This window comes from Phalangium opilio, unplaced genomic scaffold (genome assembly GCF_054372755.1).
Source record: "Phalangium opilio isolate 3A_F unplaced genomic scaffold, DU_Popi_V2 ptg000032l_1, whole genome shotgun sequence".
Lineage (NCBI taxonomy): Eukaryota > Metazoa > Arthropoda > Arachnida > Opiliones > Phalangiidae > Phalangium > Phalangium opilio.
In genome coordinates, this window is record NW_028324159.1 from 7,313,696 (window position 1) to 7,332,082 (window position 18,387).

Here is an 18,387-nt window from a genome sequence, read left to right on the forward strand (position 1 = left end):
TTTTTCCCCACCGATAACTTAAAAGCTACAGCGAAGATACTTTTCGGAATCATCTTAAATTAACAATTAAGTATTCAGGATGTGCTATCAGCCAGTTTGATCAAAACAATTAAGTCTAAGTATGTTAATTTTAGTTAATTACAGAAGTACGGCTATGACCATCGTGATTGGACATAATAATTAGCTAGATCTCTTGGAAAACTCAGTGTTATTACGTATCTGTAGTGTGGTGGTTATCACGTCCGCTTCACACGCGGAAGGTCCCAGGTTCGAGCCCTGGTGGATACATGTATTGACCATCGTGATTGGACATAAGAATTAGCTATATCTCTTGGAAAACTCAGTGCTACCACGTATCTATGGTGCAGTGGTTATCACGTCCGCTTCACACACGGAACGTCCGTGGTTTGAGCCTAGGTAGATATATGTTTTAACCATCGTGATTGGACATAATAATTGGAAAACTTAGACTTACCACGTGTCTGTGGTGTAGTGGTTATAATAAATATTTAACAATTATTTCACTTCACTTGGTTTAATCATGTGACATAGGTAGCATACTTTTTCCCTACTTTTAAAACCATTAAACTAAGTAATATTAGAAGTTCAACAGATTGTCAAAAAAAGATGTTAAAAGCCACTGTAAATGGTGCTTAAATTCCTAATATTTCCTGAATACTTCCAAATAATATTAGTAAATGGCGTGAATTGATCATAGAAATGGGGTTAAAGTACACCCTAAATGATGTCTTTTTTGGCACTGGAAAAACAGCATATATGGTGTTTGAATGCACCATTATATTTTAGAGTGCAAATGTATGACGGTAAAGCAAACATAATTATTCAAAATTTAATTACATTAAGACTGAAGTGACAGATATTATATAAAAACGTCTTGGTTTGGACCAAGGCCGAAAAAACAAACGATATGTGTGAGGTTTATCAATTGACTGAAGTTTCAGATGTTGAAATTTTTTTCTAGTTATTTTTATCCATTCAATCCTTAATCAATATTTAATTCAATCAGCTGATTTTACTGTTAATCGATCTAGTCCCTTTAAATTAATTGAAAAAATTAAATATCTACGCTTTTTCAAGAACAATTAATTTCATGATAAAATGTTTTCGGAAAATGTAATTGTTCTTGAAAAAGCGTAGATATGTAATTTTTTCAATTAATTTAGAGGGACTAGATCGATTAACAGTAAAATCAGCTGATTGAATTAAATATTGATTAAGGATTGAATGGATAAAAATAACTAGAAAAAAATTTCAACATCTGAAACTTCAGTCAATTGATAAACCTCACACATATCGTTTGTTTTTTCGGCCTTGGTCCAAACCAAGACGTTTTTATATAATTGAGGGTGGTTTAGTATCCTACTTCTATCACCATGTTGTGTTTATTATAATAAGTACGAAGGCAGTTCACTTAGTTACTTTATTCCTTGAGTATCATGTTACAAGTGTCGAGTTTAGACAACCTCGTTTCTCAAGAGGGTTACGCCCCCTATCGTCTATTTCTCTTTTTTAAGCCTATAAAACATTATCTTAGATAAGATAAGCATATGTCTAAAATCGTTATCTACTTAAAGTAAATACGTTAATATCTCTATGTAACAGCGACGACCTCAAACTTCTTTTTACCGACACAGGTATGATTTTTAAAAACGTTTACTAGGTTTAAATCCTTTTTCTACTTTCGATTTAAAAAAAAAATAATTATATGTTTTTACGTATAATTGCCGACAGCCTGACCTATCAGATTTTCACCGACGATTTGCCCCGGGACTTTGCCCAGATGAAGGAGATGTTTGACTTTTCCGCCTACCCCAAGGAACATCCTCTCTTCAGCGAGGAAAACAAGAAGGCCCTTGGAAAGTTCAAGGAAGAACTCAACAGCGTCCAGATTCAAGAGTTCTGCGGCTTGCGGCCGAAAATGTACAGCATCTTGTCGGCAAAAGGTGAAAAGAAGACGGCGAAGGGAATCTGTCGTCGCGTAGTCAAAAAGAAGATACGTCACGCCCAATACAAGGAATGCCTGCTTCAACGTAAACTCACCACTGAGGAGATGAAGAGGATAGTCAGTGTTAAACACGAACTATTTTCCATCACTCAGAAGAAACTTGCTCTTAACCCTTGCGATGATAAGAGATTCATCATCGATGGAGTCTCTACATACGCGCATGGACATTTTAAAATTAAGGAATATAATTTCAATTGTATAATTACTTTCTGTAACCCTATCCCCTCCCATACCCTTTTGGTGAGAAGTGGCCGAACCGGTCCATGCCCAATTTCCCTCCCATACCCTTTTGGTGCGAAGTGGCCGAACCGGTCCACGCCCAATTTCCCTCCCATACCCTCCTGGGGCGAAGTGACCGAAGAACGGACCACGCCCAACCCTTTTCCTTTAAAATTTCATAGTTTAATGTATAGTTTATAAGTTTCAATAATTTAATGTATATAATTTAGGATTCAAAAGTATAATTGTATAGTTTTAAGTTGTTTTTCTCGAATGAGTTTTACTCCGTGACACTACGGTTTCTTATTCAAAATAAAAAAAATTTTAAATAAAAATCTTATTTCATACAACTTAGGCAAATTTTTTATTTTTTTTTCAGGTTAAGGCGTAGCGCGTGGGACCAGCCGCGTGCGCGTGTCTAAATTTTCCCGCGTGTGCGCGTTCAGGAATAAGTTCGCGCGCGATTTAAAGGAAAGCATACAATTCAATTAAAGAAACCTTATTAAAAATCTCTTATAGATGTAGGTATTTATAGGATTTTCATGCGAGGGGTTCCAGCCCTCGACCAATGACATGGCCACTATTTTTGGTGAAGTTGAGTTCATCCATACTTACCCTCGACCGGTAGGAGGGTATATGGGTTTTACTTACAAGTTTCCTGACATAAAAAAACATTGTAACTCCGACCATCATCACATGTCAACACTCAGCGTCGACGTTTCCTACAAACACCAATCATGATTTCGAATTATTGACTTAGGTCGTTTATTTTCCATCAGAGTTTCTCCATTCCCGTTCTAAAGTTTGAAACATGCGTATAATTGGATGAATTAAATTTTAATAATAAGTTGAACTCCTAAAATTAGGGTACGCATATATTTAATGAAATAGCATTAAATTTGTATATTAAGTAGAAATAACTCCTAAAATTTCGAATATGCCTACATTTAGATAAATGAAAAGTATTAACTTTGAATATTTATTATTTATATTCAATGTATTATTTACGCGAATTTTTAGAGTTGCATACACAAAGAGAAACCATTTGCATACAGAATTCTAGTACACTGACCCCGTTTTCACATTTCCTACACCTGAAACGGCGAATTAAATATCAATAAGGAGAGATTGATGAATTTGAATATTAGATGGAAATAATACCTGAAATTTGAAATATGCCTCTAGGAATTTGAATATATATATGTCTAAGTTGTATGAAGTAAGAGTGAAAGAAAATTAGTATTTAACGAAATTTTATTTTGAATGAGAAACCGTAGTGTCACGGAGTAAAACTCATTCGAGAAAAACATAACTTAAAATTATACATTAAATTATTTAAACATTATACATGGGGGAATGCTAACTAATATTTAACGGAATTTTATTTTGAATGAGAAACCGTAGTGTCGCGGAGTAAAACTCACTCGCGGAATAAAGAAAAACATAACTTAAAACTATACAATATACATGGGAAATACTAACAAACTTTGAAATTTTAACTAACTATTAAATTTTTGTGGTGGGAGGAGGGGTTTTCGATGGATCGACGATAGGTTCGGGCTAAACTATTGTCCACCGACTTCCTGCCGGTCCATTAGACGGTGAATGTCGTGGTTCTCCTGACTGGAAAGGTCCGGAAAGTCCTCCCCCTCCTGGTCCATAAAACGTTGAAGTTTACGTTCCTCCTGGCTCGTCAGGGTATCCATCTCGTCATCTTCAACGACCGGGAAATGTTCACGCATGTGGAGACTCGATTCATCCGGTTCGTCGAACCATTTGTCGCAAATACTACATGCAACCCTCGGAGGCGGTGGTGTAGTTCCATCCAGTGAAGAACCATCCAACGTGATGACGACAGGTCTGTCGAGTCTCGAGTCGAGTGCTCAACTCGAGACTCGATCGAGTACTCGCCTTCATTCGAGTATTCGCACAGGCCTACTATCGCCTCCCTATCTTTCGGCGCTGAAAGGAAATTTCAGATGCGACCGAAAGGCGAATCCCGGGCAACCATTTCGGTTGTTTTAAGAAACGGTTCCCTTCTTTTAATGAGGGGTTTGAATTGTCAAAAAGATTGGGAGCATTCCGTTCCCAAGGATTTCAACCCCTCATTAAAAGAAAGGGTTAATGTTACCTTTAGATACATGGGTGACATAAGGCGTGGATACGCGAAGGAAAATCCCTCATGCGTATAAATTTATATAATATTAAGTATAAAATTTTAATATTTAACCCCTAAAATTTGTAATATGTCTATGTATATATATTTAGTTAAATAAATGAAAAAGTATTAAATTCGAATATTTATTATTTAAATTCAAAATACTATTTACAGGATGAGTTTTATACACTTAGAGAAACCATTTGCTTACAGAATTGAAAACTTAAGTGCAATTATTAAACATCTAATTCAACCGATGAGTTAAATAAAGTCTCCGAAATAATTATTGGCGAAATAATGATTCGAACCGTTGGATCTCATATGATAATGGCCTTCGTAAAACATTAAACTATGGGTGTTATCATACAGACACTCGGCAAACTTGCAAATATACATGGCCTTGAACATATAATGCATGGCCGTCTCGTTTTTATCCTTATAGTTTTTTCTAACTGCCTTGTTAGTTTTATAAACCATAAACATGCACATATGGAGAGCTAGGTTTAGAACTCTTAAGTACTAGTAGGGACAATGAAATTCGTATCCCCCGTAGTAAAAGGTGCAAAATTTACATTCCTCCTCATTGCGAGGATGGCAACTGCCTAACTGGCAAATATTTGGGTTGGGCATTCCGACTTTCCGACCATGTAAACATGGCACACTTTTTAGACCTATCATGTTCTTACAGTGAACATGGCGTTTAAACCGCGTGTTGATGGAACATAAATACAGTGTTAATTACGATAACGGTCCTACCGTCATATACGTATGAACCAATATATCCGAAAGGTAATATGACACATAGGCCTAACATTTTCAGGGTGCGTCCGATTCACTGACGCCATACACATCATGTACGCTTCACTGACGTCACAACAGGATTGGGTGAAAAATGTTTGATTCGCTGACGCCATAAGAAGAAAAATGCTGTGGGCGCCATGTTTGATTCATTGACACCATATTTGCAGGTGCCATCTGGCACTGTCTGACGCCAGTGAGCCAGTCGGTACTTTCTATCTACTAAGGACCCATTAGTCGGGGGTTGTTGATAAGGAACCGAGACGATTGGGCCTCATTTCTAATAAAACCGAGATGATGTAACCTTGACACACTTAAAGAATTTTAGTTATAGTTAGAGTATACAAGTCTAGGCGCGTATTATTTTTACAGGGCTTCTTTTGTTTCGTCTTGTCGAGGGGCCCGCGACGAATCTAACGCGTTACTAGGTTTTGTTTGAGTTTACTTTTTAAAGAGGGGGTGGGATGGGGGGGTTAGTTCTAGTTATAGGTTGGGTTCTAATTAAATTCTGGCCTCTTTCAATAGACTGGAGGTTGAACGTGTCTGCGCAAAGACTGGCGAAGATGAGTTTAGTTTTCAGTTCTAGTTAGTGTCTGGCCTCTTTCAGGGGGGAGGAATTGTTCAATAGAGGGGACGGCGGACGGGTCTGGGCGAAGAATATAAACCGTTGGCTGAAGAGGGGGGTTGTTATACGCTTTGTTCGAGTTATATAAGCAGTTTGGAAAGCCGTTGGATGTCATAACCCAGTATGAACGCCGAGGCGAAAAGACGTGAAAGTTTCTATCACTGGAAGGCCCCATATACAAACCCCAGAGATCTAGCTAGAGACGGATTTTTTTATTTATATACGTATGATACCGATACCGTAGAGTGTTATTTTTGTCACGGTATATTAAACGGTTGGAAACCTCGAGATTCTGTGCATGAAGAACACAAACGACATTTTCCTAGTTGTCCCTTCATCTGCGGACTTACAACAAACAACGTACCGATCGAAGACGACAAGGGTCACGACGTTCCGCCCACCCCCCGCTCTGATTATATGGAGTTTCGCATTCCAAAGTCTGTCATTCAAAAGGCAATTTTGGATACCTACGTCAAAGAAATTTTCAGCGACCCCAAGAACCGCGATATGCTGAATAGGACATGAATTCGGAAAAAGCCCGTTTAAATACTTTCCAATCGTGGACGTCGCTTTGCGTTGATGCCACCGAACAAGCACAAGACGGGTTTTATTTAGACCACACGAGCCGTAGAGATACCTTCAGATGTTTCTTTTGCCACGGTACTCTTCAAGTATGGACAACCTCGGAATCGGTACGCGATAAACATAGACAATTGTACCCCGACTGTCCATTCATTCTCGGGCAACAAACGCTCAATGTGCCTATCGAATCATTAGTATACATTACTTCGGAAAACGAGGACTATATCTTCGATATCAAGAAAACGACTCGAGACGAAGACTTGGCTAAAAGACTCTTACAATGGTTGAAAAAAGTAACCGCAATATATATAATACCCAGAGAGAGAGAGAGAGAGAGAGAGAGAGAGAGAGAATACGCCTGCTGTTTTGCCCTACTCAAATCGGTAGTATATAAGTATTTCAAATCTCAGGTATTGATAAGAGCAGCGCAATTGCGTGAGCTTTTGGCGGAAGCCCCACCACTGGGAGGCTAGACGGTTGTCGTAACCTCAGACCCTCGCCGCGTACATTTTAAGCCTAACGACGATGATGGAGTAGAAGCCAATGTTGCAGATTGGTGTCTATGTGGTATAGACGAAAGACCAGTAGATGGTGGTGTTAGAAGACAATAAGAACAGATTATAGTGTTTGTGGTGTACACGAAAGGCGAGTGCACAGTGTAGTTGATTGAAGCCATTAAATAGCGCTTGGCATTGGGTGAAACAATGGCGGCTAGTCAGCAGATGAAGGTGTAACGGATAGTTAATGATTGGCGTTAAATAAGATGGATAAAGCAAGGAAGTAAAATTTTCTGAATTTCTGTATACTGCGAACTCGTTTCGGAAATTGCGAACACGTTAGCTCCGATTTGCCAACTGCGAACGCGGTGATATCCAGTGTAATACTACTCCGTGACGTCATCGTCACTCGGAGGAGAAAAAACTATGGCTGTGTCAACAGTTTAAATTTAAACTAATGTGCCAACGCTTCAATTTTATGCTTGCTAAGGAATAGAGTAGAAATTGTTAACTATTTTTAAACAAATTTTTAACCATATACCCTAATTTTCCATTATCAAACCTAATATGTAATATAGAAAAATGTTTAACTATGTTTATACCATATTTTAACCATATATCCTGACTTTCCATTACCAAACCCTACATGGAATAGAGAAAAAATGGTTAAGTATTTTTAAACCAAATTCGAACCATATATCCATTATCAAACCATATATGGAATGGTCAAAAGTTTTTAACATAAACCATTTCTTAACCATATTTTAACCACTTATCCTAACATGCCATCATCAAACCATATATGGAATAGTTCAACATTTAAGATAAACCATTCATACACCATCAATGGTTTGCCAATCAAAGCAAACCATAATCACACCATTGTCTAGCTAAATTTAAATCATTAAAGGTGCAGCGGGAGAGGATATACCCTTTTTATACCATTTATGAATCATTATTTTTAACAGTGTGTTGTATACCAGGATGGCCATGGGGTACCCCTGTGAGAAAGAAGTTTGGCTTAAAACATCAAGTTTTTTGTGGCTTTCATTTCAATAAGTCAGGCAGGAAGCTATACGATGATAAAATACCAAAGTATTTCCATCAACTTCATGACGCAGTTCTACCAGCTGTGTCATATGAAATTGAAATCGGGGAAGAAAATTAAACCAGCCTAGTGATTCAAGCTGATTGTAGTGAAAATTGGCCATGTGAAGAAACTGATTTTTCCTCATCAAGTTCCAAACAAAACCCTCACTCAAATGGAATTTATTTTCCCATTTTCCTTTATTTTGAAAGTTCTTTTAAATAGAAATATTTCAAATAATAGGCCACGACAATTCCCTTCATGAGGATTCCATTTCTCTAGCTACGGCTATTAGTAAACGGTATGTTATCGATTGGGCGTGTTATCAAAACAGCATTGTCCAAAACGGCTTTTTCATAAACGCGTTTGCCATTATAGCCATTTCTCGTTTTAGCGCATTTTGATTACAGCGTTTATATCTTGAGCGTTGTTTCGTATTAGAGCTCGGCATTATCTATCCATTATCCACGTTATTTTATCCATTATCCAGAATTATCAACAGAAGTTGTATATTAAATCGAATTATGTCCACAACATTTATCTATAAATAATCGATTATTTACTAATTTACGGATAACGGATGGATAATGCCGAGCTCTAATTAGTATTGATTTCAGCTTTAGGTTTGAATTTTAATGGTTGTCTAACAAACAGTTTCATGGTCTAGTGTGTTAATGCGTTTTAATGTTTGGTTGAGATGGGTTAATTGAACTCCAATAGTATTCGGTTGGGTTCGGTGATTTCAGCCCAAATTTATAATGTCAGGTTTAATTGTTCAAAGCCCAATAGGATTCGGTTGGGTTAGGTTAGGTTAGGTCAGGTCAGGTTAGGTTAGGTTAGATTAGGTTAGGTTAGGTCAGGTTAGGTAAGGTCAGGTCAGGTTAGGTTAGGTTAGGTCAGGTTAGGTAAGGTCAGGTTAGGTTAGGTTAAGTTATGGGAGTAGTATAGTGTTGGCGATCCGGTGGCAGGCGCAAAAGGTGCTGGCGATCCGGTGGCAGGCGCAAAAGGTGCTGGCGATCCGGTGGCAGGCGCAGAGGGTGCTGGCGATACGGTGGCAGGCGCAGAGGGTGCTGGCGATACGGTGGCTGGCAAAGAGGGTGCTGGCGATCCGGTGGCAGGCAAAGAGGGTGTTGGCGATCCGGTGGCAGGCAAAGAGGGTGTTGGCGATACGGTGGCTGGCAAAGAGGGTGCTGGCGATCCGGTGGCAGGAAAAGGTGTTGGCGATCCGGTGGCAGGCAAAGAGGACGTTGGCGATCCGGTGGCAGCCAAAGAAGGTGCTGGCGATCCGGTGGCACGCGGAAGGGTGCTGGCGATCCGGTGGCACGCGGAAGGGTGCTGGCGATCCGGTGGCAGGCAAAGAGGCCGCTGGCGATCCGGTGGCAGGCAAAGAGGGTGCTGGCGATCCGGTGGCAGGCAAAGAGGGTGTTGGCGATCCGGAGGCTTTTCGAACAGCCCCAAACTGACATGCAAACATCTTGACCCAAGTCAATTTCAAAAAATTAACGTCAAATTGGCTTGTCAAATCTTCAGTCATTCTGTATCAATGGGAATTTATTTTAACGTGATGTCAAAAAGATTAGAGCAAGAAATTTCATCAAAGAACTTGACACCCTTTTTGACATTATAAATTCCAGAAACTTGAAAACTAAGGAGCAAAGCAGAAAGCCACTGATTAAAACCTCCCCAAACTTAAAATTTCTGGCAGAAAAGATTGAATGGTTTGGAAAAGTTTTCAGTTCATGACTATGAGAGACAGCCACCAGGCTTGAAATGTTGGAAAATAGGTATATCAGCTCTTATAAAGTTATCCGAGGACCTCTTTATCAACCATGGTCAGAAATTTATCATGACATCTGACCTGAACAAAGATGTTTAAGAAACATTAATCGCCAAAGTTCGTTCATTGAATGGCAGCAACGACAATCCAACATGCCAACAATGTAGATCTTCCTCTCAAAGATTGTTATCTTCTTCATTATTTGCCAAAAAAATCTGAAAGATAAATTATAAAGAAGTAGCTTTGGACCTACATTTGCTAATGGAACTTCCCAAAACCTTTGGTTCTTTCAACAATTGTGATGATCATGATGAAGAAGAGTTTGACGCAGCTATACCATCAACCGATTCTCTGAAGGCACTTTCAATGTCTCGGAAAAGTATTTTAACCTACTTTGCTGGTTACATTGCCAAAACACTTCTGAAAAAGCAGAAGAATTGCAACAGCTGCGAAACCGTAATGACTGAAGAAGGTGATACTATGACAGCTGATGAGGAGCTGCTAATACATTTTAGGCCATACTTTTATGTAGCCGATAGCAAATTTGGCAACTTGACCCAGCAGAGTGTAAATTTTTCAGAAGCTATAATGAAAATGGATGTGTTATTTGACAATTTATTTGGTGGAACTCTTTACCACCATAAGAAATTAAGTGCTTAACAAATCAACAAGGCTCAAGAAATACCCCTACCGAACTTAATGTGCAACACCATGAAAGAAAAATGTCTTAAGTTTTCCTTTAATAACTAGATCTTCATACTATTCAGAAGAGTAAAGAAAGTTTCAATCGGAAGGCGAAGTTTGTTATTAAAAAATCAAGCAGTCATAATAGTAGTTTGTATCAGACTTGCAAATAGGGGGTACCAGGGAGCCTGTGGCACCCAAGAAAATCCACAGGACACCCTGAAAATTATTTTAGGGGGGTCGGGTAGCACCCGGACGGGTACCCTGAACAATTTGGGGCGATGAGAACTCTCCCCGATAACGACAGACCAAAACAGCTCTCAAAAAATGGAAAAAAATAAATTGGCCAATATTTCCCCTCAAATCTGTAGCCGGAATGCATCCTTTCCTCTCTCATATTTTGTTTTGGGCTTGCTCTCTAAAGGCTCGTTTTTCTAGAAGCTACAAAATTCGAAAACACTCATGCTTCGCGAGTTTAAATACGCGCTTGAACGTACTTTTTTCGAACGTTTCCGCTTTCGCTCGAAATTTTCACGCAACTCGCGCCTATGAAAACGAGCCCTCACCCCCTAGCCTCTCCCCTTCCGTTCCTTTAGACGAGTGTGACGCGGTTTCTTGGATCAAGACTGTTTAAGACTCAAAAGTGAAAGTAAAAGTAAAAAATATGAGGCTTTACCTCCACACCCGTCTGTCCCACGCGCATTTCTTTTGATGTTTTTTTCGTGGATGTGGAGTTACAGACATACAGTAGGTCAGTGCTAGTCATTATTTCGTAGTCTCCGAAAATCAGATATCGTGTTCCTGTTGTTATGGTTCAAAACTATGGTAGGACGAGGAAAAATGTTTAGCCCGTGTGGGGATTGTATGAAAACTTCAAGAAGTTTGTGGAATAAGGACGAAAAGAGGAAATCAGATGAAGATGGGATTTTGAAAAATAAGCTTCCTGTAAAGAAAAGAAAAGATGCCCCAGAATCAAATACAGTTCTATATCCAGAACTGTAGCCTGAAAAGGTTGAAAATAAGCTTTATGACACCAAGAAAGTAAGGTTTTTGGAGCAGTGGCTGGAGGGAAGATCTTGGCTAACATATTCGGAGAATTCTGGAATGAAATGAGTGTATGTACTCTTTTTTCTAAGATTTGTGAAGAAAAGAGAAATCCATTTGTTGCGGGTTGTAACAATTTGAGAATTATGACTGTTAAAAACACTAGGAAACCATCACCCATAAAACTTACACTGACAAGCTAAATATGACCACGAATCCTCATAATTCGAAAATCAGAGTGGCCCTCCAAAAAATGGACCATATAACTAGATCAAGAGTGGAGATAAAATTTCGAACTGTTCACTACGTGAAAAATCAGGCAATTCATACTATCACTTTTCAGGTCTCTACGCATTGCAAGAAGCTAACGGGGTGAATCTTGAAAACCGTTACATAACACATCACAATGTTGTTCGAGAATTTTGAAAGTTCATTGCCCAAAGTTTAAAGGAAGATGTAATTCGGAAATTAAACGAAACCGAAGTGTTTGGACTAATATTGGATGGCTCGACCGGTTGTTCGATGGAAAATCATGAAATTGTTTATGTTACTTACACGAGTGAAGATGGCGATTCCACAGTGTGTCACCTTGGCCTGAAAGTAGTGCTATGGACATTTTCAACTCTTTGACGAAGTTTTTCGATGAATCAAGGAACCGTTAATGAAATGTTAGAAAAGACAGACAAATATCGAAAAACATGGAATGCCGAATAGATTGAAGTTTATTGAACTTTATTAAATATAGTATAGAGGGCACTTATGTCGCGTACTTCATAACTTTTAACTGTATGTATGCGTCATATATAAAAGCCAGTTCTCATTTTTGTTCCTATAAGAAAGGCTGCGTAGTTGTTGCCCCCGTTAATAAACAACAGCTTATGGGTCCAGAACACGCAAATTTCACAGTTTGGAGGCTGAGGTAAATCCAACGACGCCCAAAAACGTGCTGTCTTTTAAAGCGAAAAAAAGTAACTAAATAAAAGACGTACGTAGTTAATTTGAAGACAAAGGACCGCAACGGTGTAGCAACATGGCAGTAGCCTCAGACGAATTGAGAATCCCGCTTTCGGACGCTAATTATCACGCGTAGTCCATCAGAGCGAAGTCAGCACTCATTCAAAAGAATGTTTGGGATGCAATAGATCCTAGTTATGGACCAGCTATGAGAGACGCGGAGAGCTATAAGTTTAATATTTCTGATCGTGGAAGACAGCTACCTAGACGACATCGGTGAGTGTATAAGAGCTTCAACAGCATGGGTAACATTACGTGTCTACATACTAAGCATGGCCTGTTGCACATTCTACATATCATTCGAGAATTTCTAAACGTGAGACTGAAGAGTGGGGAGCTCATGAACGACTACTTAGGACGTAAAATAGAAAATTAGAAGCATGTGGCTATGGTTTTAACGAAAAAGTGTTGGCAATGATAATGCTCTTGGGCCTACCTGAGTCGTACGAAGCCTTAATTCAAAGAATCGAGCATGATCCTGCTGCTCTAACAAAGACGCTGTTAAAATCCAAGCTATTAGTCGAAGAGAAGCGAAAGAACCACCAAGCTAAATGCAAAGACGAAGACTCGACAAGAGAAAATCAACAAGCCTTATTTATAAAAAATCAGAAGATGACGTCAAAATCAAAACAATATTAGCCTACTCAAGCAGATCACCGATGATCGAAATATAACCATACACGACCACAACGAGACGTAATTTGCTATTCATGCGGCAAATTGGGACACATCGCTAAAGAACGTGAAACTATTGAAGAACTGAAGAGAGAAGAGAGAAAAGAAAAATCGAAAACAAATCGAAAGTCGATCCAAGGCGAAAGTTGCTCAAGAAAGTCAACCAGTAACAGTAAATCGAGCCTTATTAGCCAAGAAAAATGAAAAAGAAGAATCTATAACATGGATTCTAGACAGTGGGGCGACGGATCATATGACTCCATATAAAGAAAAATTGCAAGATTTAACGAATATTTCAACGATTCAATCAAACATTGATCGATATCCCTTACAAAAATCTTCTTAAGAGTTCTAAAGGAATTTCTTTGGAACCCTACGGAGCCCTTGGGATCATTTTCTAAAGAAACTATTTCCAAAGACTTCCTTGGAATTTACTAAAGAATTCTTGAGATAAATTTCCAAAGAATGTCTTGGGATTATTTTCTAAAGAAATTCTTTAGGTATTCTAGAGATAAATTTCCAAAGAATGTCTTGGGACTATTTTCTAAAGAAATTCTTTAGGAATTCTAAAGATAAATTTCCTAAGAAGGTCTAGGGATTATTTTCTAAAGAAATTCTTTAGGAATTCTAGAGATAAATTTCCAAAGAATGTCTTGGGACTATTTTCTTTAGGAATTCTAAAGATAAATTTCCTAAGAAGGTCTAGGGACTATTTTCTAAAGAAATTCTTTAGGAATTCTAGAGATAAATTTCCAAAGAATGTCTTGGGATTAATTTCTAAAGAAATTCTTTAGGAATTCTAGACATAAATTTCCAAAGAATGTCTTGGAATTAATTTCTAAAGAAATTCTTTAGGAATTCTAGACATAAATTTCCAAAGAATGTCTTGGGATTCTTTTCTAAAGACATTCTTTAGGAATTCTAGAGATAAATTTCCTAAGAATATCTTGGGATTATTTTCTAAAGAAATTCTTTAGGAATTCTAGAGATAAATTTCCTAAGAAGGGCTTGGGATTATTTTCGAAAGAAATTCTTTAGGAATTCTTCAGATAAATTTCCAAAGAACGTCTAGGGAATATTTTACGAAATTCTTTAGGAATTCTTGAGATCAATTTCCAAAGAAGGTTTAAGGTTTATTTTCCAAAGTAAGGCATTCTTGAGATAAATTTCCAAAGAAAGTCTAGGGTTAATTTCCCAAAGAAATTAGTTAAGAATTTTAGAGATGAATTTCAAATGGCCAGATATATTGAAATTATGCTTTACATACCTATCAAAATATTTTTACCCAAATTGTTTAGCTAAAGTTTTCCTAGATAGACATTAACTTGATGGTTAATAAAATTAAAAACGTTTCACGAAGGCTTGTCCCGTAGCTAAGGCTCAGCAAGCGCTGAAATGGAATGTTATATTTACCTATTTTTTTATTTTTTTTTTAGTTTTTTTTTTGCCTTTAATCATCCGTTTATGTAAAGGATAAAATAGATTAAAAGTAAAATAAGAGTAATTAAAATCGTTGTGTTTAGATTTACAGGGAATCTAAGCTGTCAGTCGAAATTTTTGCTTAATTCTCTTATGGCATGTTTTATCTTTATTTCGAGCGTAATTTGAGTCCAAAATAAATATTTTTTAAAAAACATTGTAGAGAAAATTAGGTTCAACGCGTTTCTGATACTCGAAAAACTCTCGGTGAATATACATTATTAAATTTAACAACAACGTCTGTATCTACTGCTTGGTCATTAAAGCCTCCAAAACCCATTTAGTACCCCATACAATTGCACAAGGTTAAAACTTTCTGCCGTTTACGGATGTTTTTAAGTCGATTAAATGTCTGACTTTATAAGCAATTTCACACTGCATGCGAGAACTTCCCTCGCTATAAGGGGTGTAGTTCAGCATATAAGAACTACACTCCCTGTATTAGGATATAGTTCTGCATATGAGAACTATCCTCGTTTCAAGTGGCTAAATTAATTTACCCCACAGCTTTCTCTATATATTTCCCACGAAAATTCCAAAAATATTTCCGAAGAAAATTCGAAAAACATTTCCCAAGTAAATTCCAAAGATATTTCCCAAGAAAATTCCAAAGATATTTCCCAAGAAAAGTCCAAAGATATTTCCCAAGAAAAGTCCAAAGATATTTCCCAAGAAAATTCCAAAGATATTTCCCAAGAAAATTCCAAAGATATTTCCAAGAAAATTCCAAAGATATTTCCCAAGAAAATTCCAAAGATATTTCCAAAGTAATTTCCAAAGAAAAAGAGGCCAATATTCCCCAATTTCCTAAAGAACGCCTTAAGGATTTCCAAAGAAATTTCCCAAGGAATTTTCTTAAGAGTTCTTAAGAAGATTTTTGTAAGGGATAACAAGGTGTCTATTAATAGAGTCAAGAATTCCGAATACCTTATAGGCTGACGAGGTTGCAACTGCGGCATACTTACGAAATAAATGTCCATCAATGGGAGCTAATGGATCAATTCCGTAAGAAATGTGGACCGGGCAACATCTTAACGTTAAACACTTAAGAATTTTTGGTTGCCGAGTTTGGGCTAGAGTAAACGATGCTTTAAGAACAATACTAGAGCCCATAGCTATCGAATGCATCTCTATTGGCTATCCTCCTGGCGTAAAGGGGTACAAACTTTGCAATAAAGAGGAAAACAAATTCTTCGTAAGTCAAGATGTTCCTTTGAAAAGTAAAGCGAAAAACGACGAGAGCAAAGAATCACCTGATGATTCCAAAGATGTTCCCTTTATTACAACTAAAGATGAAGATCAAATCAATAATCAGCCGATAATTGATGAAGAAAAGGAAGAAGGTAAACAGCATGATGAACCTGAAGAAATTATAAACATAGAATTGTTTGACGAAGATAATACACGATATGACGAAGATCGTTCATTAATTCCTCTTCCGCAACTAGCGCAAAATGAAACTTCCAGAAGATCCGAGACACAATGCAAGATGCAAGAATATAGATTACCTAATTGTAAAGTCGCTTATTCTCATGGTGACGCTGCACCGCAAACCGCAACTGAAACTCTCTCTATGCCTGACGCCAACCTATGGAAGAGGGCGATGATAGAAGAAATTGGCAATCTCAATTGCAACGAATATTGTTGGAAATAGATGGATATTTAAAAGAAAGTTTGATGAAAATGGGGATTTAAAAAGATGCCGCGCTCGCCTAGTGCACGGGGTTATAGGCAAACACCGGGAATATATTATGAAGGTACTTTTAGCCCTCTACTCAAGGTGAAATCAGTACGAATCCTACTTGCACTGAAAGTAATTCTAGGATGGATGGACAGACACTACGATCTAGTAGCCGCTTACTTGAATGGATCTCTACAACACGATGTATATATGGATCAACGTTATCCCTTTATAGAAGAAAACAAAGCTGATTAAGTGTGCAAACTGAAGATGGGAGTATATGGCTTACACCATTCAGGCCGAGAATGGAATTTTACTTTGAGGATTTAACTGCTCGACAGCCGAACCGTGCATTTATTTCATCAGCGTAAAGAACATCATTGTCGGAGTGTACCAGTAGTTTCAAAATTGGATTCAGAGCTAAACGAATTTGGAGATCAATTGAAAGCACATTTCGTCGTTCGTGAGTTGGTAAAGATCGTTCATATTCTCTCACTCTGAGAATCGCATCACGAAGATGGGTCAATTAGTCTTAATCAGCACAATTACATTACAACCATTCTTAAAACTTACAACATGAGCGAAACGAAGTCAAACGTTACAGATTTGGACATTGGTATGAAATATAAGAAAACCTCGGACGAAGAATGGCAAAATAGCGAAAATAGGACAGATTTCCCATATAGGCAAGCGATTGGTCATCTTTTATATTTGGCAGGAGGAACGAGACCAGACCTATCATTCGCCACTTCATTCATGAGCCAATTCAATGAAAGGCCAACTAACGAACATGTAAATGGCATAAAGCACATGTTAAAGTATCTGATAGGTACCAGAGAGTACAAATTAATTCCACAAACAAACGGAAGAGCAAAGCGTGCTTGGTTTCGCAGATTCTGACTGGGGCTCGGATTCTACAGACAGAAAATCTTTCAACGGATACATCTTCACTCTGAGTCAATCAATCCTTAGTTGGAGTACCAAGAAGCAAAGCATGGTAGCCTTATCAACCGTCGAGGTTGAATACATTTCGATGTGCTACGTCTCAAAGAAGCCATTTGGATGAAGAACTTTATGACGGAAATCGGGCAAGAACAATTTGTCGAAGACCCTGTTTAAATTTCCGTGGATAACCAAGGAGCGATTTGCATCGCCAAAAATCAATAAGGAATAATTATATAGACTTGAAGAAATTCTTTTTGCGGGATCTAGTCGAAGCAGGGAGAGTTAAGTTTCAATATTTGGTAACAGCGAATAATCTAGCCGATTTGTTGACGAAAACTTTGAATGGAAGGAAGACAAAACAGCACTGTGATTCAATTGGAATCGAGTGAACTATTTTCAATTTAGTCACGAAGTGTATTAATCTATTCGAAAAGGGAGTGTTAGAAAAGGCAGACAAATATCGAGAAACATAGAATGCCGAATAGATTGAAGTTTATTAACTATAGTATAGAGGGCACTTAAGTCGCGTACTTTATAACTTTCAACTGTATGATATTACATTATATGTAATATCGAATGTTAATTATTCTAATTATATTTAGAAGCATTTTCATGGTGTTTTAACTATTTTAAGGATATTTAGAAGCATTTTAATGGTGTTTTAACTATTTTAAGGATATTTAGGAGCATTTTAATGGTGTTTTAACTATTTTAAGGATATTTAGAAGCATTTTAATGGTGTTTTAACTATTTTAAGGATATTTAGAAGCATTTTAATGGTGTTTTAACTATTTTAAGGATATTTATGAGTATTTTTTAACTAGCCTAAAGATTGAACAGAAGTCAACTTATACAAACACGGGTCCTGACGAGCGTGGAGAGGCGAGAGAAGTGAATTTGAAAGCGGGTGAAGTGTTTCGCTTTTGCTTTACTATTTGAATCGCGTTTTTGTCAGGCAAATCGCGATTTACTGTTGAAGCGAAGCTCCTAAAAAACCAATTAGAAAAGCTAGATTGAAAACGGGCCTTAAAGGTTTACCTTTTGTTTTTTTAACCTTTTCTTTTCGATCAGTTACATCTTTAGCATGGTTGTTTAA

The 18,387-nt window shown here is 37.6% G+C and overlaps 1 non-coding gene across 1 annotated transcript; it reads left to right on the forward strand.

Moving 5' to 3' along the window:
• The first annotated feature begins 215 nt into the window (after window positions 1–215).
• On the forward strand, window positions 216–288 carry TRNAV-CAC (transfer RNA valine (anticodon CAC)). Its single transcript has one exon. It is a non-coding gene; the product is annotated as a tRNA-Val (tRNA).
• Window positions 289–18,387: the final 18,099 nt, after the last annotated feature.